Source organism: Dama dama, chromosome 25, assembly GCF_033118175.1.
Source record: "Dama dama isolate Ldn47 chromosome 25, ASM3311817v1, whole genome shotgun sequence".
In the NCBI taxonomy this organism is placed as follows: domain Eukaryota; kingdom Metazoa; phylum Chordata; class Mammalia; order Artiodactyla; family Cervidae; genus Dama; species Dama dama.
In genome coordinates this window covers 55,453,574-55,478,226 of record NC_083705.1, presented here as the reverse complement: position 1 = coordinate 55,478,226, position 24,653 = coordinate 55,453,574, and the positions used below count along the sequence as shown (strand labels likewise).

At 36.1% G+C, this 24,653-nt stretch overlaps 2 pseudogenes; one reads left to right on the top strand and one right to left on the bottom strand.

The window, feature by feature from the left end:
* Window positions 1–1,530: 1,530 nt before the first annotated feature.
* Window positions 1,531–2,169, bottom strand: LOC133046818 (large ribosomal subunit protein uL1-like; annotated as a pseudogene).
* Window positions 2,170–17,605: 15,436 nt separating this feature from the next.
* LOC133046627 (sodium/potassium-transporting ATPase subunit beta-3-like) lies at window positions 17,606–18,561 on the top strand (annotated as a pseudogene).
* Window positions 18,562–24,653: the final 6,092 nt, after the last annotated feature.

The window sequence follows — 24,653 nt, the reverse complement described above, 5'->3', positions numbered from 1 at the left end:
TCACACAGGAAAGGATCAAGAACAGGCCACAGTAAAGCAAAAGAAGGTTAATTCAAGGAGATACACACTCCACAGACAGAGTCTGGGGCATTTGGAAGGCAGGGGACACGAGGGTGTGAAAGTTATCAGTTTTTATAGGGATAGGTAATTTCATCAGCTAAATTTAGGGAGATGTGTAAGCTACTTGAAGAAAACTTGGATAAGCTCTGCTGATGCTGGAACTTTTATGTGGAGGAGAAAGAACTCTGCTTTCCTTTTCTAACCTTCAAAGCACAATGGTTTAACTTATGCCTTCTTTTGGACCTGAGATAGTACAATGGCTTCTACCCCATGGAGCATGGAATGGCTTCTTGAACATTCCTGTCTTGAATCAAGTATAAATTTAAATTCTCCTTATGTGGTAAAGAGGATTGTCCCCACTAGTTGACCACAGTATAAAGCCACTCACGGACCCAGTGCCTAACGTCTTGAACTAGCAGGAGATGGCAGCCTACACATTGAAATTCAACATAAAATTCAAATGAACATGTCTCTACCATTTCATGGTAACAGTTTGCCAAAATCAGCAAAGATATTCAAAATATCTAACAACTATTTAAGAAAAAGCACAGGCCAATCAGAATAAATACTGCTCTTAAATAAACAGCATGTCTTCTTTTTAATGGTCATTTATTTATTTATTTTTGACTGCATGAGGGAGCTTTGCTTCATGCAGTTTCTTTCATTGTGGTTCACATAGTCTCTAGTTGTGACATGTGGGCTTAGGCCCATGGCATGCGGGATCTAAGTTCACTTACCAGAGAATCACACCCTTATCCCCTGCATTGCAACATTGACTCTTAACCACTGGACCACCAGGGAAGTCCCCACAGTATGTGGGGGAGCTTTACCAATGCAGAGAGTCTCTTTACCAATGCTGAATGTCTCTCCCAGGCAGCAGTAGCAACTGTATTTATTTATTGTTATCTCTGTGGCTTTATGTAACATTTTTCTGTAATAGAGATTTTTTTGCTAGATTAGCATTAACACAAAAATCTATCTAGTAAAATTTTAATTTTAGTTTTGAGACATGATTAGTTATTCTTTTTCAAAGTGTTTGCATTATTTGATGCTTTTAATTTGTTAGAAATTTTATAATATCTTAATAAAATAGGAACTGTAAGACACATGCAAATTTAAGACCATATGGATCTTGTAGGGGAGCAAAATCTGCCACCCCAAATGTGCCTCTTTGTTATGAGCATTATTTTGGGCTGATTAGTTTTAAGAGACTAAAGAGTCTAGAAGTTTTTTTTTTTTTTTACCTCCCCCTTAACTGCCTACAAGAATTTAGAGGGAGAGTCTATACCAAGAAAAGAGTAATCACAGAGATAACTATAAAGATTATAAACTGGTTTTGATAGTCTGGGTAGAATTTAGCAACACATCTTTTTTCAAAGCTTTCTCTGTGTCCCATTATGTCTACAAGGCAGGAAAATCATGTTGTTGTTTTTTATAAATGGTGGGTGTATGCTTTATTAAGCTTGTACCTTAGTACAGGCACTGGACTTTCCCCATGGGGCTCATAATGTTCAAAACCCAGAGCTTTTGCCAATTTTTATTGAGCAGTGACACCAAGAATTTGAAAGCTAAGTGGATGCTTTATACATCATCTGTCATCTTTGCGTGGCCAAAAGCTACTGCCAGACACAGCACCTTCTTTATCTAGAACTTGATGCTTCACTTCATTAGCTTTGACCACCACATTCTCGTTGTGGATCAGCAAGGAAGGAAACTGCCAGACTTATTCAGGCCTCCACAGAGGAAATGTGGGATCTGTTTGATCAGTGACTCTGAAACAAAAAAGGCATCATACTTCTTGGCCATCTTCTTGACCAGTTTCTTATTCTTGTTGAGTTTCTTCAGGGTCTAACCATGTCCATGTGGGGGAAACCCACAACCTTGGCCTTGTCACAGTGGTGCTGGTCCCCCAGAACACATACAAAGAACCCAGGCATGGGGAGGACTTAAGCGTGACATGTCCCCAAAGCATCTGTCCTTCTGAGGGTCATAGTTCTTCAGACTGACCTGAAGCGCCACCGTCTCCAAAAGCTTCCAGTTCCCACGCTGGATCCCCTGCACTTTCTGCACCACCTCCTAGAAGGTGTCTCCGGAGACTTTGTTGCTCATGGTAGGTGACTCTGGGATAGCCTGAAGACAGCAGGAAAAACATTTTTATTTTGCTGCCAGTGGACTTACCTTTGAAGCCCCAGGCCCTGCCCCCTTCTCCTTAGCGGAGGATGGCAAATAAACCTGACTGTCCTTGAGCCTCTTATATGTACAAAATTAAATTAAATGTGTTTTTCTTTCATTAATCTGTCTTACATCATTTATCAGACTAGCCAAAGAATCTATAAGAGAAGAAGGAAAAAGTCATCATTTCTTACTATCTCTATTGCATTCTTGAGTTTTCTGAGATAATAAGACCAGCACAATGTTTTAAGTTAACCAAATTCTAATACATTCAGTGAAATTTGCATTATCTGTAATTGGAATATTAAGAGACTTATTATATATGTATATTATGTGTGTGTGTGTATTAGATCAGTTGCACTGTAGTTTGTCAACGTAGTAGTTTTTTTTTTGCCCCCTTTGATTGGTCCTTACTAAGTCTACTAAATATCTTCCCACTTAGCAATAAACTCGGAGAAGGCAATGGCTCCCTACTCTGGTACTCTTGCCTGGAAAATCCCGTGGATGGAGGAGCCTGGTAGGCTGCAGTCTGTGGGGTCCCTAAGAGTCAGACAGGACTGAGTGACTTCACTTTCACTTTTCCCTTTCATGCATTGGAGAAGGAAATGGCAACCCACTCCAGTGTTCTTGCCTGGAGAATCCCAGGGACGGGGGAGCCTGATGGGCTGCCGTCTATGGGGTCGCACAGAGTCGGACACGACTGAAGTGACTTAGCAGCAGCAGCAGCAGCTAACTTTGAGACTTAGGCAATACTTTCTTCCTAATTAAAGGGAATTTTTTTTTTCCTTGTCCTTTGTCCTGTGCTTTTCTTAAGGAATACTACTCAAAGATAAAGACACAATAATGTCATTGTTTTAAAATCAATTTAATGTATGACTAAAGTAGGAAAATGGAGTCTTTTTTATTATTGGGAGCTTTTATCCTGAGCTTATAAACACATTTTGTTTGTTAGTATTGTCATTATTGTTTGAACATAATTTTACTCATTGACTTTGGGGGGAAAAAAGTCAATTCCAAATAAAAGATGTGCTACTGAGTCTAGATTCTTATTTTTAAAACACAAAAGAACTACCTATTTTCTAATTTTGTATTTATACACACTATTGTGCTGAAGTGTTGAGTGCTGCTCTAGTGAAATTTGGAGCATTACAAAATTCCTCAATCATGCCAGACAGTAGTTCACTCTCAAAGTTTTAGACATGGTTAGTTAATGGAGCTCCATTTAATCCGCTGCAGCAAATAAGAAAAATTTAAGAGCGTTCTGCTGTGTTTCTGCTCTGGTTGTTACCGGCTTTGCTTTTTCTTGAGGAATCTTTTCACCCAATTCTAGTATTAATTTTTTTTTCCTTGTAGACTCTTTTTTATTGTATTTAAACTGATTTGGTGATCTTGGTGTAGATGAGTTCTAGAATTTTAAAATAAGCTATTACTAGATCCCAGGGGCACTTGTGTCCTTCCATTCAAAGTTGGGACAACCTAGCCTCTACCTTGCTTTCATCTCCAAGGACAGTCAAACCAACAGAAATTGATTTTAAAGAGATCATGAGATATTTTCCTGTATGAATCATAAAAATATATATACTGGTTTATACTGATGTGTTTAATAATGTCCTGGTTAATACAAATTAAGTTCTCCAAATATTTTCTGTTTCATTTCTTTATTTTTGGTTCACCAGACATGTATTTTAAGTTGTTGATTCCTAACAAAAAGTTATAAAACCATGAGAAATAGTATTGTGTTTACAAAAGACAACTCTGTGTACTTTTTTCTCAAGGTGATAGCTAACAGCCCTTGATTGTTAGACTTAAGGCAATTATCAGTTCTTAAGTGATTTAAGATTAGCACTGACTCCACCCATGATCTTGCCCTGGGAGTCCCAATGTCACCAAATGCTAAGACTGACGTCTTAGAAAAAATTCCCTCCGTCTCACTGCTACCTGTCTTTGTGTCTTGTTATCCACTTTACCATTCTACCATCTGCTGCACCACTGAAGTGACCTGTAATTAAGGACTCTGAAGAAAACTCACTCTAAATTATGATTTCACATGGCCTTTCATGGCTGTTAAAATAAAACGTTGTTTCTGCTTTTACTATTAGGCAAGAATCCCCTTGCATGGGGACATCAACAAGACTGGCATGTGCACGGAATAACCTTACTGTCTTAATGACCAATAATTATGCATTTTGTTTTTCAAACAGTGCAGATATATGACAACACACAGCTGCTTCTCCAAGAAGATAAAAGATGTTATCCGGTGGTGATATTTTAGTTTATTTCCTTCCTGGGAATATGATGTATATTTTTTTATTTGTCTTAAATAATTTCTCAAACCATGAAGTTATTATGCTTTTAATTTTCTTTAAAAACCATACTATAATTCTCTCATTAAAATATTTTTAATGTAGCATAGAAAGTTTTGGTCATGTAAAATATGTTTTGAAAGGAAAACAAGAACAGCTAACTTGAAAAATCTGCTTAAAAAGATCAATTATATAATGTGCACAATATTGTAAAATTTCATGAATTTTATTTTAATATCTGTTTTCCAAATGCCAGATGTTCTCATAATGATAGATCCTGTGAGAAGAGGAAATTTTCTCACTTTATTTTTAATGATTTCAAAATTTATTCAACTCACAGATTTGCAAAACACACTGCAGATATCTTCTTGAATTTCCATATTTTCTGTTTCTTAAGACAACACATTGCCATTTGGAAGAACTTTTATGCAAATTAAATGATATCATTTGGAAGTATAATGTCAAGGGAGATTGAAAAAAGGTGGTTAGGTTGTTACAAACTATTGAGTGAACTCTCACTCTTATAAACCCTTCCCATCTTTAGAAATGACATGCCACATATTTTTTACAGATTTTCTCTAAACATGCTTAGCTACAGAGGTGCCCCTTGAAGCCCCAGGACAGTCCCCAGTCATATCCTTCTATGTCTCTAGGTCTCTAGGCTTATGTCCCAAATCCTTCCATCCACTGTTGGATAGCTATCATTGCTAAAGTGATCTTTGTCATTGTTGTTTAGTCATTAACTCGTGTCCGGCTTTTTTTTTTGATCCCATGGACTGTAGCCAGCCAGGCTCTTTGCCCATGGGATTTTCCTGTCAAGAATAGTGGAATGGGTTGCCATTTCCTCTTCTAGGGGATCTTCCTGACCCAGGGAGTGAACCAACACCCCTTGTGTCTCCTGTATTGGTAGGCAAATTCTTTACTGACGGTGCCACCTTGGATTTTTATATATGGTATTAAAATAATGTTGATAGCCAGCTATCATAGTTACTTACCAGCACCTCTACATATAATTAGCTATGTAATCTTGATATATAGTCAAGAGAGACAGCAAATTATGCATCTTTAATACATTGCTTCTACTTTTCATATTCATTGTAAACTTTTTATGTTTGTATATATATGCATGTGTATATGTGTGCATGTGTATATATATGTATGTGTATGCATATATCTACGTGCATGTGTATGTATATATGTATGTGAAAGTTGCCCAGTTGTGTCTGCCTCTTTGCGATTCCCATGGACTGTAGCCCACCAGGCTCCTCTGTCCATGGAATTTTCCAGGTAAGAATATTGGAGTGGGTTGCCTTTTCCTTCTCCCCTTTCACATACTTGTATGGCACATACCAACATACTTACATACACACATATATACATACACATAGTACATAATATATGAAGACTGTTGTCTGAGAAAATTTCTGAGATATGGTCCCAAATATTCACTATTACATGCAAATTTACTGATCCTTAAATGACAAAAATAATTAAATTTAACTCCAGAACAGTGAAAAACACTGTAAAGATACTCATGTCCTCCTTTTCTTATTGTTTATTCTTCTTCACTCATTTTAGATAAATCAATGAGCAGAAATGAAATGAACATGTGAGTCTTTTAAAGGCCAGCTGCTACTGTTGGCATGTATTTGAAGCTAATGGCTAATCTTCAAGTACACTGCCGATTTTGCTAAAACCTGAATCCTCTTTCATCCAGACAACCTATGTTTCTGAGCCAAAATCAGGGGACAGTTCTTGGATTCCCCGAGTCTCTTATTTGAGAACATTGCAGGATAAACAGATGCAGTCGAAGGGAGAAAGGATATGTTGTTTATCCTCATTCAGATCTGAATGATGCTTTATCTTTAGTTCAAGTTATTTCAAAAGAAAATTATGGAAAAATGTTACTTATAAATTATCAAAGATATGCTCTATACTTAAATATTGTATACATTTTTACTTTATTATTTTATATCTGAGCCAGTAATATTTGAAATTAAATATATTTACACCACTTGAAAACATTTCAACTTTATATATGCAGTGTAATATTTTCTTGTTAATGTAATTGGGCATTCTAGCATTTTCCCTATTGATATTTGTGCTATTTTTCAATAATTTCTAAATGACATAATTCACAATCTCTGACAGGGAGATTCCTTTTAGGATAGTGCAGGAGATATTTTGCCAGTTATAAACCTGATGTCTTCTATTTTGTTATAATGGTGATTTGACCTTGGTTTCCAATTTTTATGAATTTTAGAAAATATCCATCTAACTCTGTTCAAATGAATAAACTGAAATAAGCAAATTGGGCAGTTTAGTGACAATTTAGTAAAATTAATTGCACAAAGTGATGGATTCTTTAATTGAACAAAATCAATTGGTGAACTATGTCATTATGTTAGACTATTTCATAATTGAGCTGCCATTTTATTTGTCTTAAAGTTTGACATCAGTTGCCAAAACAAATAAGAAATACAAGTTCTGTGTTAATTATATATGTGTGTGTGTGTGTGTGTGTGTGTGTGTGTGTGTGCATGTATATATATTTAACTGCATACATATATTAAATACATATATATTTGACTGCAAACATGTATATCTGTGTACTTTCTCCACGTTTTAAGAGTTGACAACAGTGAAGTAGAGGAGGTCATACTGCATAGTTCATACACACACATATGTATTTATATATATTTACATGTGTATTTATGTATAAAATTATATATATATAATTTATTTTTCATTTTTTATTTTATATTGAAGTATTATTAACAATGTTGTGATAGTTTCAGGTGGACAGCCAAGTGATTCACTTATTCATATACATATATCTATTCTTTTTCAAATTCCTTTCCCATTTAAGTTGCTACGTAACATTGAGCAGAGTAACCTGTGCTGTAAATAGATCCTTGTTAGTTTTCCATTTTAAATATAGCAGTGTGTGCATATCAATCCCACACAGTCTCTTCCCCCTACCCTTTCCTCCCTGGGAACTCTAAGTTCCCTCTCCAAGTTTGTGAGTTTGGTTCTCTTTTGTAAACAAATTCAATTGTATCATTTCTTTTAGATTTCCCATGTAGGCACTGTCACATGTTCATTCAGTATGAACTCTCTCTGTCTGACCTCATTCATTCAGTATGGACTCTGTAGGTCCATCCATATTGCTGCAAATGGTATTATTTCATTCTTTATAATGACTGAGTTATATTCCATTGTATATATGCACCACATCGTCTTTATTCTTCTGTCAATGGACCTTTAGATTGTTTTAATGTTTTGGTTATGGCAAACAGTGCTGCAAAGAACATTGGGGTGTGTGTATCCTTTCAGATCATGATTTTTTCTGGATACATACCCAGGAGTGGAAATGTAGGATCATATGGTAGCTCTATTTTTAAGGAAAATCCATACTGTTCTCCTATACATGTAGAATTTATATAGTGAAAAAATGTAGACTATTTTCATTCTTTAAATTAGTCCTCAGTCTAGCCTATCATAAGTCTTTTCTGACTATTCAGTTCCCAGACACAATTACATTATGAAATAAATGTCTGAATAAATTTCTCCTCATTAAAAATAATAAAAAACAATGAAATGTGTTTGGAATATTCATTAAATATTAGAATAGATATGTGTCTATTAAAGACACTGGGTACGTAATGATGATGATGGTTTTTCAGTACAATTAGTCTAGAGAAATACAAAAGATGTAAGGTAACTGGAAAAAAATATGCAGTAATATGATTTTGTTACAAGATTTAATTTGGCATCTGTAAAACCCATGAGAATAATTCAAGATAACAATCAGAAACTTGATGAGACAACCTTGTTGTATCCCCCAAACTGTTCCATTATGCTTGGTAACTTCATGTTGATAAAGATGTGTCAACCAAATTCCTGAAAAATCAGTTCCCTCTTCTGCTTATTTACATTCTCCCCACTTCCTTAGTGTCTCCTAATGTGACACTAAATTCTCCTCAGAAATTTCTAGTCACTCCTTTTTTCTTCTAGGTCAATTACACTCACAGAAATTCTATCTTTTTGAGACTCAAATCCACTTTTATGTTCTAAATTTCTCCATCTCCATAATTCTGTTTTGCATAATGAAAACTTGTCACATTAATATTTTGAATCTCTTTTTCCTTCTTTTTTATTAACACTCTCATTTGACAAATTATCTGAATTGAATCTATGTTGTAATCTGGGCCTACAAACTTTGAGAAAATTTCTGGACTTACACAACTATATTGAATGAACATATTAATTTTATTTTATTTATTTTTTTTTAATTTTTTTTTGAACATATTAATTTTAAAAGAAAAATAAACACTCTAACTAGCATTCAATACCAGCAATTGCTTTTTAAAATAATGTAATATAGAAAAGAAATATTTATAGTAACAATAGTTAAGAAGGTGACACTTTAGGGTATGCAAGACTTAGGTTAGATAATTGAAAAGTTGAACTAGAAATAAAAAAAGAAAAGTATTAAGAATGGAAACATAATTTTTTCTTGAATATAAATACTCAATGTTGTAAACATTATAAATAGAATGTTCTTTTATCTATTAAATTAAGCTCAATACATCTATATAATGATCATTAAATAAGAAAAAAATCTCAGTATTATATAAATAGTAAATTATAGCTGGATAGATGAGAAAATTATTTAAAAAATGAATAACAAGATGATTAAAGTTGTAATAATTAGATATTTTTGACACTGGCTCACAATTATGCAGATTAATGAAATTTAGTGAATAGTAATGGGCTTCCCAGGTGGCTCAGTGGTAAAGAATCCTCCCGCCAGTGCAGGAGATGCAGGTTCAATCCCCACATCAGGAAGATCTCCTGAAGGAGGAAATGGCAACCCACTCCAATATTCTTGCCTGAAAAATGCCATGAACAGAGGAGCCTGGTGGGCTATAGTCCGTGGAATTGTAGAGAGTCAAACAAGTCTTAGTAACTGAGCCCATACAGGGAGTGAATAATAATAGACACTAATAATATGGATAATTATTATATAAAGACCAATTGAAAAGCAATGCAAAAAAATAAAGTGCTAATCATAGGTTACAGATGGCCAACTATTTAGAGAAAAGAATAATCTAAATATTAGCATAAGCATTTATCAAACTAAATTCTCTATCAAAGTTTTTAAATTTTAAAATATGGAACCATATGAGTATGTGAAAAGGAAGGCAAGGATAAAACAAAAACTAAGATTACAGGACAAATCATATTTATTTATCATTTTGTGAACTGATAAAATCATCTTTCAAGTAAAAGATTAAACACGAAATTTTAAAATGTCAAAATTCATCTATGTTCTATTTATTTTTTAAAGACCTGAAAAATTATGAAGCTAAGTTGCATCTGCAAAACTTTAATACAGAATTCTCTTATAGGCTGATTTTTGACACCAAGAAACCAAGTCAAAATATAAGCAAAATACAGAGGATCTGTATAATAACTAAATATAATACTTACATAAATAACTTTATAATCAACAAAGCTATAACTGATTTTATTTCCAATTCACAGAAACCACAAAGAAAATCTGATGATACATTAGGTCACAAAATAAAGGTCAACAAAATTTCAAAATCCACCTTCTTACAAATCATTCTCCCTGAAGACAATGAAATAAAATCAGACATCTACAAAAACTAATGTTAAATTATAAACATATCTTCTTATAATGATGGAATGAAAGTGAAATAATTACATCCAAAAAACAGAAAAGCTGTTCTGCCAAAAGAGGTACAAAACTTAAAATATAGCAACTAAGTTTTCTAGTCAGGAAGCTATTTTAAAAAAGGAAAAAGTAAATTACTAAGAATTAAAGTATGAATTATATAATTGAAAAAATAGTGCAATTTTTGAATATAACACGCACAAAACTTAGGGCAATCAAAATCAAGAAAAATGTGTAGGCATACATTTTTAAAACATACATAAAGGAATACAACTAGATAAATTATAATTTCTTATCAATAAAATGACAAGATATAAAAATCTCCCCAAAACCGTGTTGACAAATTTCTTGCAGAAATAAAAAATATGTGAATATGAGAAACCTATAAAATAATTACAAAAATAGTAGATTATCCCATAGTGAAGAATCTAATCAAGGTGGTGTTATAGTTTTTAGCTTCCTCTCTATCTTATGGCTTCCCCACAACTTATATCCATTCCCAGGATCTATCATTTTCCCCTCAGATCAGCAATGGATCGTTCAACATTATATGTTTTGTCCCACATCTGGATTCACTGTGGATATTGGCATTTATACCAGGTGTTGGGGGTGAACTGGCATATCTTGGCTTTTATTCTTGAAATGAATGTGGTCTGACTGTGCATGCTACGTCACTTCAGTTGCGGCTGACTCTTTGCAATCCCATGGACTGTAACCAACCAGGCTCCTCTGTCTATAGGATTCTCCAGGCAAGAATACTGGAGTGGACTGAGATGCCCTCCTTCAGGGGATCTTCCCTACCCAGGGATTGAACCTCCATCTCTTATGTCCCCTGCATTGACAGGTCGGTTCTTTAAGGGCCTTCAAACACAGGGACCTAGACAGACTATCTCATTCCCAACTCCCTATGAGATTTTTGTACCTCCTTTATAGACTTATAAGGCCCCATGTGCCCAGGGAGATCCCCTTCATTGGGCCAAGCCTCCTGCAGGCTAGAAGAATGCAATCTAAAAGGAAGTGAATACCTTGAACCCCTGAGCACTATGCAGGCAATGCCTGAGAGCACGGTGCACAGTAATATTGCTTATTTTCCGTGCTTCCTGCCCCAAGTCAGAGAAAAGCTGTCACCACACCATCCCCACCCCCGTCAGGTATCCCATAGCCTCGCTAACGATGCCTGAATGCTTTTCCTGGCCTTTTGCTAGAACACGGGGGCAATACCAACAAGTTCAGTGGGAATACATTCTCTCATCATCACCATTTCCTGAATTGGGAGTTGCCCCATTGACTGGGATTGTTGCTGGTGTCTTGGTTTCCTTTTGTACTGGGGATCAGGCAGTATGGAATATTTTGTCCATTTCAGTGTCAACGCTCACCATATATTCCTTCTTGCTTTTCTCACTTTCCAAAGAATCCCTCTTCTCAGGGTCCCACAGGCTTTGCCACAGTGGCCAAACCTGAATCCAAAGCAGATTGTGCTCTCCATATGCTTCCAACTCCAGTATTCTTGGCTTCCCTGGTGGCTTAGATGGTAAAGAGTCTGCCTGCAATTCTGGAGACCTGGGCTCAATCCCTGACTTGGGAAGATCCGCTGGAGGAAGGCATGACAACCCACTCCAGGATTCTTGCCTGGAGAATCCCCATGGACAGAGGAGCCTGATAGGCCAAGTTTATGGGGTCACAAAGAGTCGGACATGACTGAGTGCCTAAGCACAGCACAGCCTCACAAAATGGCAAGCTGAGGTCTCAGACATAATATCCTACTCTCCCATCTTGTTTGTCAGCCCCAAAGTTTGCAGAGTTCCCCTCTAATCTTAGCTCTTCTTCCAGCTTTCTAACTCAGCCTTCAACCTCTAGTTGAGGATCTGTGGCCAGCCGAATAGCCTGTGGCAAAGGCCAGCTCCTTGCACAGGCCTTTATTTCCTCTCTTTGCCACAGCGTACAGTTCCTCACACACAGGCATCAAACCAGCCAACATTTTTAGAGCATCCACATAGTCTACAGACATCTATCCTAGGTGTCACAACACCCCATGTAGAGGTTCATGGCCTATTTGGGCTTCCCAGGTGGTAAAGAATCTGCCTGTGAAAGCTCGAGACACTAGAGATCCGGGTTTGATCCCTGGGTTGGGAATATCCCCTGGAGTAGAAAATGGAAACCCACTCCAGTATTCTTGCCTGGACAATTCCATGGTCAGAGGAGCCTGGAGGGCTAGAGTGCATAGGGCTGCAAAGAGTTGGACATGGCTGAGTGATTGAGCACCACCATTGGGATTTCCCCTGTGGATGCCTCTTTCCTAAGACCCATTTCTTCAGTCTCCTGGCTTACTCCACTATTGCTGGTTTGACACCAGTGTGAAATTCGAAACTGGTCCCTGTACGAGAAGGGCAAGAAGAGACCAAACAAAGAGTAGAAGAGGCAGACCAGTCTCGGTTAATAAGTGGCAGGCTTAATAAGCAAGGGAACTTTACACATGAAACTTGTCTTGGCAGCCACAAGACAAGTAGTTCTCAGCATCTGCCTATCAGAATCTTAAAAGTTTATACAGAGGCCTTAATTGGGTTTGGTCACATATTCAGTCCAGATGGTCTCAACAACACTTCACTCTCTCAAAGCTGTGTCTTTTAAATAGCTCTTAGCATTGGAATGATGGGTGGGAACATACATTCTGCGGGGAGGGTGGAGGGCTGGTGGGTGGAGAGAATCTCTGATTGCCTGGGTCCAGCTTGCAGGTCAACCAGCAGTCAAGTCCTCGCCATGACCTCCTCCAGCAAGAAGTTTGGGAAATGATGAATACAGTGAGGGAGTGAGAACTTCAGAAGATCAGATTTAAAGCGAATATATGCTTGCTGAGTGCTAAGTCAATTAGGTTGTGGCCAACTCTGCAACCCTATGGACCATAGCCCACTAGCCTCCTCTGTCCAATGGATTCTCCAGACAAGAGTCGTGGAGTGGGTCACAGTGCCCTTCTCCAAGGGGATCTTCCTGACCCAGGAATTAAATCCATGTCTAGTATCTCCTACACTGGCAGGTGGGTTCTTTACTACTAGCAGCACCTAATATGTACAATTAGTGCAGAAATAAACCAAACATAAAGGAAACAGAATCTCAAGCCCCAAACCAGTATAATGTTCATTCATTAATTGTCTAACTTAAAATATCAAACTTGTGCTCTTGTTCATAATATGTTATCATCAGAGGGCCAAAAATGGACAGTTCCTTTCTTTTATTTTTTTTCCACTCTATTCCTAAATCCGCACTGCTATTTCCCTAACTCCAGGAGCACTAAGTCAGTCTCTTCAGTGTTTGCAACCCTATGGACTGTAGCCTGCAAGTCTCATTCATCCATGGGGAGTCTCCAGGCAAGTCTCCAGGCAAGTCTCCACCACGTCCCTCTCCAAGGGATCTTCCCATTTAGACGTTCTACTAAAAAAATGTTGTATGTCTATTCGTATAGGCATTTGAACACACATATTTAGTTGTGTATTTTAGCCTGTATGTAACATTTAATTTACACGAATATATTTTTCACTTCTTGATTTTTCTCATTCATCATTATGTATGCTAGTGCAACCTATGCTGTTGTGTATATATCTAGTTTGTTGATGACTATATTCTGTAGTTTATGTCTGATTTTTGCATAGGATGAAATCCTAGGTTATTGCTAAATGACCTTGAAATCCCCAAATACATTACAGTTACCAATGCGAAGTGTTTTAAAGTACTTTTGTAATAACTTCTCTTGGATGTATACAATGGAGATTAGATAGATAAGATAGAAAATTTTGGTGAGTCTTGTGGTATACAAATAACCACTTTCATTGCGTACTCCCAGATGACTTTCCAGGGTTGTTGACAAACTTATACTCCCATTAGAGATACAAGATGCTTTCTTTTTCTTTTTTTAATGATTGTATTTATTTATTTATTTTTTACTTTGAGGGCTTTTCTCTAGTCGCAGTGAGCAGGGCTGCTCTTTGGCTGGGGTGTGCAGGCTTCTTATTGTGGTGGCTTCTCCTGTCATGAAACATGGACTCCAGGGTGTGCAGGCCTCGGTATTTGTGGCTCTTGGACTCTAGAGTACAGGCTCAGGAGCTGTGATTCATGGGCTTAGTTACTCCATGACATGTGGGATCCTCCTGGACCAAGGATCAAATCCAAGTCTCCTGCATTGGCAGGCAAGCAGTATCCAGCACTGAGGCTCAAGGGAAGCCCGCAGGATGCATTCTGTTTTCCAAATCGTCATCAGACATTTTTGTAACTTAACTTTTTTAGTATGTGGGTCAATGTCATGAGTGTAAAGTTTTCTCTTTTCTCAAATTTGCATTTCCCTGATTACTTCTGAGATTAAGGAGTTTTTATACTCTGTTCATAAATGATGAGACGGCAAACAATTTAAGATCCACTTCTCCATTAATTATGTACAGTTTAAAAATCTGTCAATTAAATCACATGAAACAATAAATGTAAGCTACATGCAAATTGCACGGATGATAGAAAGAGAAAACAATAATTGTGTATCCTTTAACTTTGATATGCTTTACTTATTAATTATCTGTTTCCCCATTTATGAATTGCCTAATTATATCTGTGGCCATATATCTATTTGTTGTCTTGTATTTATCTTATTGAATTTAAATATCCCTTTGATGATCTAAATTATATGCCTTTGTCAGTAAAAGATGATAATATAAGTAATAAGACTTAAAATAATAGCTTATATTTTAATGCATATTAATAACTATTTATTTAGATGTTTATATTCCATGCACTGTTCTAGTATTACCCCATGCATGAACTTGATTAATTTCCATAAAAGTACAGTGATCAAAATAACACTGGAACATCAAAAAAATCTGATCCACAAAGACATTAAGAAATATGCCTATGACAAAAACAACAATAAAAATCAAATATGTGCCAATATTTGAAAACAGGCAATGACCTATAGTCTGTGCCATTTTGCACTGCATTCCAATTATTTTAGACATTGTACAGATGCTTTACATATAATTTAAATTGTGTGACTATCTGGCTTTAATTAACATACTATAAAATTTTACATTGAATATAGTCACTGGTTTTTATGCACTCTAATCATTATATTTTCTTCTTATGAATTATTCTTTTTAGCTTTCTAAAATCTGTTTTCCTGACTCAAGATTGCAGTTATTTGTTGATTTATCATCTGGAATTTTCTATAATTAGCCCCACAATCTTAATTCTTTTTACATTTTTTTATAACAAAATATGGGCCATTTTTTTCTTGCATGTGGTGTGCCAGATTGTTCTAAATCAAATCCTAAATATTCCACCCCTCCTCATTTATTTCAGGTACCTTTATTGCTGTATCTTCCTGGGTGCATCTGTTTCTGAACTTTCTAGTGTGTTCCATCAGTCTTATTTTCCTGATTTTTTGGCAAAAAGAAAGAAAAGAAAATGTTTTAAAAGATATGGCTCTGTAGTATATTTGTGTACCTGCTAAGTTGATTTCTGTTTCTGTTCTTATAAGAAATTAATTATCAAAGAGCCTTTACTCTTTTAAAATTCCAAATGTACAGAGTTTCAAAAATACACAGTTAAATTTTTCTCTTGAATACAAACATGTTTACCTATTACTGGAAAAAGTGATTACAAACTTTACAATGTTAAAATACAATGTTAAAATACAATGTTATTCATGAGCTGATTTATCTCTGTCTTTATTTAGATTTTTTTTATGTTACTTATTGACAGTTCTTCATAATCTATTGTGACTTGTTTGTGTATTAATTCTTAAAAAATGCTTTCTTGATTTTTAATTATATTAATCTTGCTTTTGGTTTTTATACTAAGTAATATTCTAAATAAAAATCACTAAATTTTATAAGTTGATATTATATTTAGCAATTGTGATGAAGTTTCATCACTTTTTAATTTCAAATTCTGATGTATTTTTAAGACTTTTATAAAAGATAAGTTTTAAGCAAAATTGGGAGGAAGATAATGAAATTTCCCATATAATTTCTGCACCTACATACATACATATTCTCCTCAATTATCACATCACTCAGCTCAGTGCTAATTTTTACTAAGGATGAACCTACATTGATATATCATTATCATCCAAAAAACATAAGGGTTCACTCTTAGTGTTGTAAAATCTATCATACATCAACACTCACTGCTTAGATAAATGTATAAGGACATATATTCATCATGATAATATGAGAGAATATTTTCACTGTATTAAATATCTCTAGTGCTCTACCAATTAATTTCCCCATTCCTCCAACCATACCAGCCATTGGTCTTTCTAATATCTCCAAGCTTTGCCCTTTCTAGGGTCATATATTTGGTATCAAACCAAAGCTTTTTTAGGTTGGCTTCTTTCACTAAATAATGTATGTTTAAGATTTCTCCATGTTGTTCCATAACTTCATAGCTCATTTATTTTTAGTGCTGAATAATATTCCATCATCTGGATATACCACAATTTATACACTCAACTACTGAGGACATCTTGGTTGCTTCCAAGTTTTGAAAGTTACAAATAAGGTTGCTATAAACATCCATGTGCATGTTTTTGTATAGACATAATTTGTAACTCCTTTGAATACATATGAAGGAGCTTGACTGCTCAATAGTATAACAAGAGTATGCTTAGTTTGTTCAGATGTGTCTTTTGTAAACATTTTAAGTCTTGACTTGTCTTTTGATATTGTCTTTTACAGGTTAGAAGTTTTCGATTTCAATGAAGTAAATACTATTTCTTTCGTGGATGGTGCCTTTGATTCTATATCTAAAAAGGAATCGACAGAATGTCCCTGGTGAGAGCCCTTTAGACAGCAAGGAGATCAAACTAGTTAATCCTAAAGGAAATCAACCCTGAATATTCACTGGGAGGACAGATGCTGAAGCTGAAATTCCAATACTTTGGTCACCTGATTCCTAGAGCCAATTCATTAGAAAAGACCCTGATATTGGGAATGATTGAGGGCAGGAGGAGAAGGGGACGACAGAGAGTGTGATGCTTGGATGGCATCACTGACTCAATGGACGTGAGTTTTAGCAAACTCTGGGTTAGAGGGAAGGACAGGGAAGCCTGGCATGCTGCAGCCCACGGAGTTACAAAAGGCTGGACACGACTTAGCGACTGAACAAACCACCACCAGTGGTTAAGAATACACTTTCCTGGGAGGGTGGGATGGGGAGGGAGATGAGAGGGAGGTTAAAAAGGGAGGAGATATATGTATACCTATGGCTGATTCATGTTGAGGTTTGACAGAAAACAATGAAATTTTGTAAAGCAATTATCCTTCAATAAAAAAAATAATAACGGGAAAAACAAAAAACAAACAAAAAACCACCTTTCCTGTTTGAGCCGATGCGCATTCCGCCAACGTCTCAGGGCTGCTCTGCCCTAACAGGGATGCGCCTCCGCCCTCCTCGCAGCTTCCGCCCCGAGGCTCCGCTCGGAGCAGGCACACACACCATGAAGAGAGAAAAGAAGTCCTTCAACTGGAGCCTGCCCGAGTGGAAGCTCTTCATCTACAGCCAGACCACCAGAGAGTTCCTGGGGCTCAAGGCCAAGAGCTGGGGTTTTGACCTTGATCTTCTACCACGTCTTTTACGCTTTCCTGGCTGCACGCTTTTCATTCAGAATGTGGGCCATGCTTCAGACTCTGAACGAAGATGGCTCCAAAATAGCGTGACCAGATTCCTAGTCCAGGACTTATGGGTTTTCCAAAACCGGTGCCAGCGTTGGATTTTTCATTCAGCCTGTCTTATTCAGAATCCTATCAAGGGTACATGGATGACCTTAAGAAAGTTTTAAAGCCGTATGGCTTAGAAGAACAGAAGAATCTCACAGATCGTACCAATGGAAGTTTTTGGAGCAGAAGGGTCCGGCATACACAGCATATGTTTCCTCTTGCTTTACGTGAAGCATACGGTGGTGTGGATGAGCCCACCTTTGGCTACCAATCAGGAAACCCTTGTATTCTTGTGAAAATGAGCAGGATAATTGTATTAAAGCCTCAAGGAGAACCAAGGATAGACTGTATTACAAAAAGTGAGAACACAGCAGTTCTATCAACTTATCCTCCCAATGGAAAGATAGATTTAAAATACTTCCATATTATGGAAAACAAAACAAAACTGCATGGGTGCTACGCGCAGCCACTGGTTGCCGTCCAGCTCAGCTTTGGTAGGGATGGTGATGTAAAAGAAGTAATAGTTGAGTGCAAGATTGATGGATCACCCAACCTATAAACCCAGAATGACCATGACAAGTTTTTAGGACGAGTTGCATGCAAGATCACCATGCATGGAAGGAGTTAGGATGTCTCCACAGAGTAAACGTTGTGTTGTCTGTCTTCATTTTGTATCAGCCGGACCTGCCATTCCAGAATTATGAGACCGCCTTGGAGAAAAAGGTGGAGTGGTACCTGACACTGGCATCACATAGTGTGCTTCCGGATAACAGAGGTCCGTGTCCTTTGCGGTAACTGCCTGTTGCCTCTGCTGCCTTTTGAACCATGTACAGTCACCAGATAGGGACTGTGAACACCTGATTCTGAACATGTAGGTTGGGGGTCTTGTCCAATTTTTATGTGGTTTGATGGCCAAGTGTCTAAAACTTAATGTGCTGTGCTATGCAAATATTTTTAGAGATTTAACACTGGTTAACTGTCATATTTTGATGCCAGCAAAGTTATTTTAGGGGATAAAATGGTACCTGACCAGCATCAAATGACCTTACAGATGCAAGAAATTCAGTGTGTAGAAAAGTTCCGTATGTGAGGAGGAAAAGGAAAATAAAAGTGGATTAAAAACAAACAAACAAACATATACTTTCCAATGCAGGGAACACAGGTTAGATCCCTGGCTGGGGAATTTAAGATCCCACATGCTGTGGGGTAACTAAGCCTCTGCCACAACTAGAGAGAATCCAACATGGTGCAATGAAAGGCAATGAGACATCCTGCCTGCTGCAACTAAGACCGACACAGCCAAATAAATCATACTAAAAAATAAATAAGTAAAAATAAAAAGGCATCCCTATACCTAAAATCACATAGGCTTTCTCTACTTCTAGGAGTTTTACAGTTTTGTATTTTACATTTAGGTCTGTGCCCCCTTTTGAGTTAATTTGTGAAGAATATAAGGTCTTTCTACATTCATTTTTGTCTCATGTGGATGGCCAGTTATTCCAGCACCATTTTTTGCAAAGATGAAGAGACTATCTTTGCTCCATTTCATTGCCTTAGCTACTTTACAAAAATCAGTTCACTATATTTATGTGGATCTACTTCTTGGGTCTCTAGTTTGTGACACTGGCCTATTTGCCTGTTCTTTCGTCAGTACTGTACTTAGTCACTCAGTCATGTCTGACTCTTGGCGACCCCATGAACTGTAGCCCACCAGGCTCCTCTGTCCATGGGATTCTCCAGGCAAGAATACTGGAGTGGGTTGCTATGCCCTCCTCCAGGGGATCTTCCCGACCCAGGGATCAAACCCACGTCTTCCGCATTGAAGGCGGATTCTTTACCGTCTGAGCCACCAGGGAAGCCCTCATCAGTACTACATCATCTTAATTACTATAGCTTTATAGTAGGTCTTGGAGTATGGTTGCATCTGTCCTGCAATTCCATTCTTCTCCTTTGATAGAGTATTGGCTATTCAGGATCTTTTACTTCTCCATGTAAACTTTAGAATCAGTTTATCAGTATCCATAAAATGACTTGCTGCACCTGATGGATTTATAATGTGGCTGATAAAGTTTAAAAATAACAAAAAAAAATTAATTATCTTCTCATTCTAACAGGTATTACAGCATTCTCATACAGCATTTTTTTTTTGTTTTAAAATATTCATAGGGCTTAACTAAAAACAATAGCAGTAGTGACAGACATGCTTTTATAAATTATTTTTTTGAAGTTTAAGAGAAATACATTTTAGTAACTTCATGAATTTTGATGATTGTTTTCAGTGTGTGTAATATAGACATCTTAAGGTATTAATAGAATGTTCCTTTGCATTCTTTCTAATTGAATATGTTTTGAAAGTCACAAATATGAAGTGAAATTTATTGAGATATTTTCTTAATATATTGAATTATTATCACTCCAATATTTCATGAATGTAACAAAATATATAATGGATTGCAAGTGGTAATAGAGCAGTCCAAAATTTTAAAAGTGCACAAAAAGATTTTCCATTGTATGTTATCTTCTTTTGTCAGTCCCTGAAACATGCACACTGTATCCTAGGATGACATTTTTTTCTTAAATGCCTTCTATTTCTAAAGAGCTTTCACACAGATTTTTGTGTCAGTTTTGCAGATCCACATATTTCTATGTCATCTCAAGCCTGAAGTATCCCTATTTTGGGGGAAAGCCAGCAACTCATACTAGTTATTCTCTTCTTTTTTCCACCTACATGGAAATTTATTATATCATAAATTTAACATTTCAGATCTGTGGGATAAATATTAGTTATTCAGAAATTCATGTTGTGTAATAGCTTCTGCATATAGAAAATTAAATTTAGATTTTTATTTTGAATACACAAAAGTCAATTGAAATTACAAAGCTAATAATCATAAATAGAAAAACTCAAAAAGTACTGGAAAAATGTGCTGTTGAACACACCCAGATTTAACTATATTAATACAAAAAGCAACAGTATAGAACAAAGGACTTACATATTCAAAGGCCTACAAATCTATATTTGAAGAAATAATTTGCAACATATATAGTACTGAGGAAGGATTATTATGTAGGCCAAAGGTAAAAAAAGGAAAATATATCATGAGTCATTTATTAGTAAATAAAATAAGTAACAGAATTAAATTCCCAATAGCTACAGATTATAGAAGTATTTGATAGCCTTTTAAAGAAGAATGCTTAATTTATTTAAAACAAAGAAATTGATTAAACATACAAGAAAAGCAAACATAGAAATCAAAAGAGAAAAGATCATTTTAAATTCATTTGTGATATATCTAAGCATATTATAGATAAAACTTATAAGCTTATTACATTTAATTCAGTGGATTCAATTCAGGTGAAAAAAATAGAAATACCTGAGATTGCGATGCATATTACAATACAAGGAAAAATAGAAAAGAAACTATAATGAACTAGGGGAGAGGCTAGCAGGTGTTATTCAAAGCAGGAGGAAACAGAAAGACTGGAGAGAAGGCAAAGGAATAATTTGTCAAAAGAAATGACCTCTCAGATTCAAAAGGCACAAGAATTCAATAGGATAAATCTTCATGTGGGCATATCTTAGTGAAACTGTAGGTAACTAAATATAATGAGAAGTTTTTAAAACCTGTTAGATCCTGGTATATCAATATGTAGACTAGTTATTGAAACATTAATATAATCTTAGGGATTGGTGAGGAAAGAAATTGGTTACCTATTGCACTGTATCCAAGTCTGTGCTGCCCTGGAGTAGATTATTTTAGGATTGCACACATCATTTTTAAAATTTGTTAGCTCTAGGACTCTGCTGTGTTCTGCTCAGTCTGTGTGTGTCCAACTCTCTGAAATCCCATGGATTGTAACCCATTGTCCTACAATCCATGGCTCCTCTGTCCATGAAGTTTTCCAGACAAGAATACTTAGTGGGTTGCCATTTCCTACTCCAAGGGATTGTCTCAATTTAGGAATCAAACCCGCATCAGGTGGATTCTTTACCTGCTGAGCCACTGGGGAAATGATTTTAAAATTAGACTTAAAAAAAAATAAAGAACAAGAGTGTATAAATTTTAAACCAGTATGTGAATGGGTTGGAAACTAAAGAAACACCCAAAGTCCAAATATATCAGGGAGAAAAATAGCATAAATGACTGAGTATAGGAAGACACAAATTATGATAATAGAAATTAGTCCTTAATACACTGAAAAGTATAAACAGTAAAATGGTCTAAATTGCCCTGTAGGAAGTAGTATTTTTAAAATATAATACCAGGAAAATTCTAGGTAAAGGACATTTGTCGTTATCATTAGAAAAAGCAACTTTAAATAAAAAATCTATTAAAAGATAAACTGAAGAATATTAGAATTCCTAGGATTTTATTTGAGCAAATATAATTCCAACCAGGCAAAGCAAACTGAAATTGGTTAGAACTCCACAGACAGAAACGAGAGGAAAGTCTTTTACAAAGAAGACTAGAAGGCAAAGCAAACATTAATAAATTATTTGATTCACTATTGCTTAAGTGGTTACCTTACTTAGGAAAGCCTAGTTGGCTGTCTGTACCAGTTGCTCTTAAGTTTTGTTCCCTAGGATTCAAGTGTATTGACTCTAGCTTAGATTTTGTTTACGTAAGCTACCAATGGATTGGACCACTTTGGTCTAACGGCCTCTTTGCTTAATTGTATTCTTACATATCAGTAATACACAATTAAAATGTGTACTGAAAAATTCCATTTCAAATAATATTTAGAAATATTTCAAATGTAAACTAAGAAATCTATATGCAGTTCAAGAAGCAACAGTTAGAACCGTACATGGAATAACGGACTGGCTCCAAATTGGAAAAGGAGTATATCAAGGCTGCATATTGTCACCTTGCTTATTTAACTTATATGCAGAGTACATCATGTGAAATGCCGAGCTGGATGAAGCATAAGCTGGAATCAAGATTGCCGGGAGAAATATCAAATATGGAGATGACACCACCTTTATGGCGGAAAGCAAAGGGGAACTGAAGAGCCTCTTGATGAAAGTAAAAGAAGAGAGTGAAAAAGCTGGCTTAAAACTCAACATTCAAAAAAAACTAAGATCATGGCATCTGGTCACACCACTTCATGGCAAATAGATAGGGAAACAATGGAAACATGGAGAGATTTTATTTTCTTGGGCTCCAAAATCATTGCAGATGGTGACTGCAGCCATGAAATTAAAAGATGATTGTTCCTTGGAAGAAGAGCTATGACCAACCTATACAGCATATAAAAAGCAGAGATATTACTTTGCTGACAAAGATCCATCTAGTCAAAGCTATGATTTTTCCAGTAGTCCTGTATGGATGTGAGAGTTGGACCATAAAGAAAGCTGAGAACTAAAGAATTGATGCTTTTGAACTGTGATGTTGGAGAGATGACTCTTGAGAGTCCCTTGGACTGCAAGGAGATCAAAGCAGTCAATCATAATAGGAAATCAATACTAAATATTCATTGGAAGGACTAATCCAATACTTTGGCCACCTGATGTGAAGAACTGACTCATTGGAAAAGACCCCGATGCCGGGAAAGATTGAAGGCAGAAGGAGAAGGGGATAACAGAGGATGAGATGGTTAGATGACATCTCCGACTCAATGGACATGAGTCTGAACAAGCTCCAGGAGTTGGTGATGGACAGGGAGTCCTGGTGTGCTGCTGTCCATGGGGTCACAGAGAGCTGGGCATGACTGAGTGACTGAACAGAACTAATGCAAGCTTGTTGACAAAATAAGATAGGAACAGGGTATTAGCAATCTTTACAGATAGAAGAACTATTTTGTGTACATGCAGACACTGGCCATCTAGGAGAAGAGATGATATGTAACTAGAATTTACATACACAGTGAGTCAATAAAATTTATTCCAAAAACGAAAACTATGTCAGTTTAGAAATTAGAAATTTAGATGAGTCAGGTAATGATTGGCTTGTTATATCAAGTTACCAGAAATGGACCTTATTTTCTTTTCACTACTGAATGAAATGGAACTTCAGCAATTTGGAAGACTGATTTAATACTTTCCAAGCTATGTTTTAGGAAGAAGAGAATTCTAGTAGATGGATTGAAGCAGGGCTAGCCTGATGACAGGGAGCCCTTTTAAGTATATCTTTCTTCTATATAATTTTAAATTTATTAGACATTAAAATTATTTTCCAGTGAAATGACTTTTGTAATCTATAACCATTCAAGCTGTGTTACTCTTGGAATATGCATTATGACAAGGTTTTCCTTTAGCATATTTATTTCTTTTGTAGCCTATAAACTTCTTCATATATCTTCTTAAAATGGCAATCACCACTAAGAATATTCTTTCATACCTTATTAATATTGCAATAACCATTAAGACTATGCAACATATATTTCAGTAATATAGCAATAACCATTAGCTTTTTAATGCTAATAAAATGTATAAACATGTCACTGTAATATACACTGCTAAGTTCATGCACATTCATTGGTTGATGACTCTAATAGTATAATGGAAAAGGAGATAAGTCATAGAGAGAAAGGCGTGACCTTTGGAGTCAGGCCTGAACTTAATTCCTGACTCTACAGTTCTGTAATTGAGAATCTTTTTTTTTTTTTCCTTAAATTTATCGATTAATCTCTTTACCACTGTGGATGGTGATGCCAACCACTCAGTGTGTTGGGAGGACTAAATGAGATGACATGTGTGAGATTCTGAGCCCAGTTACA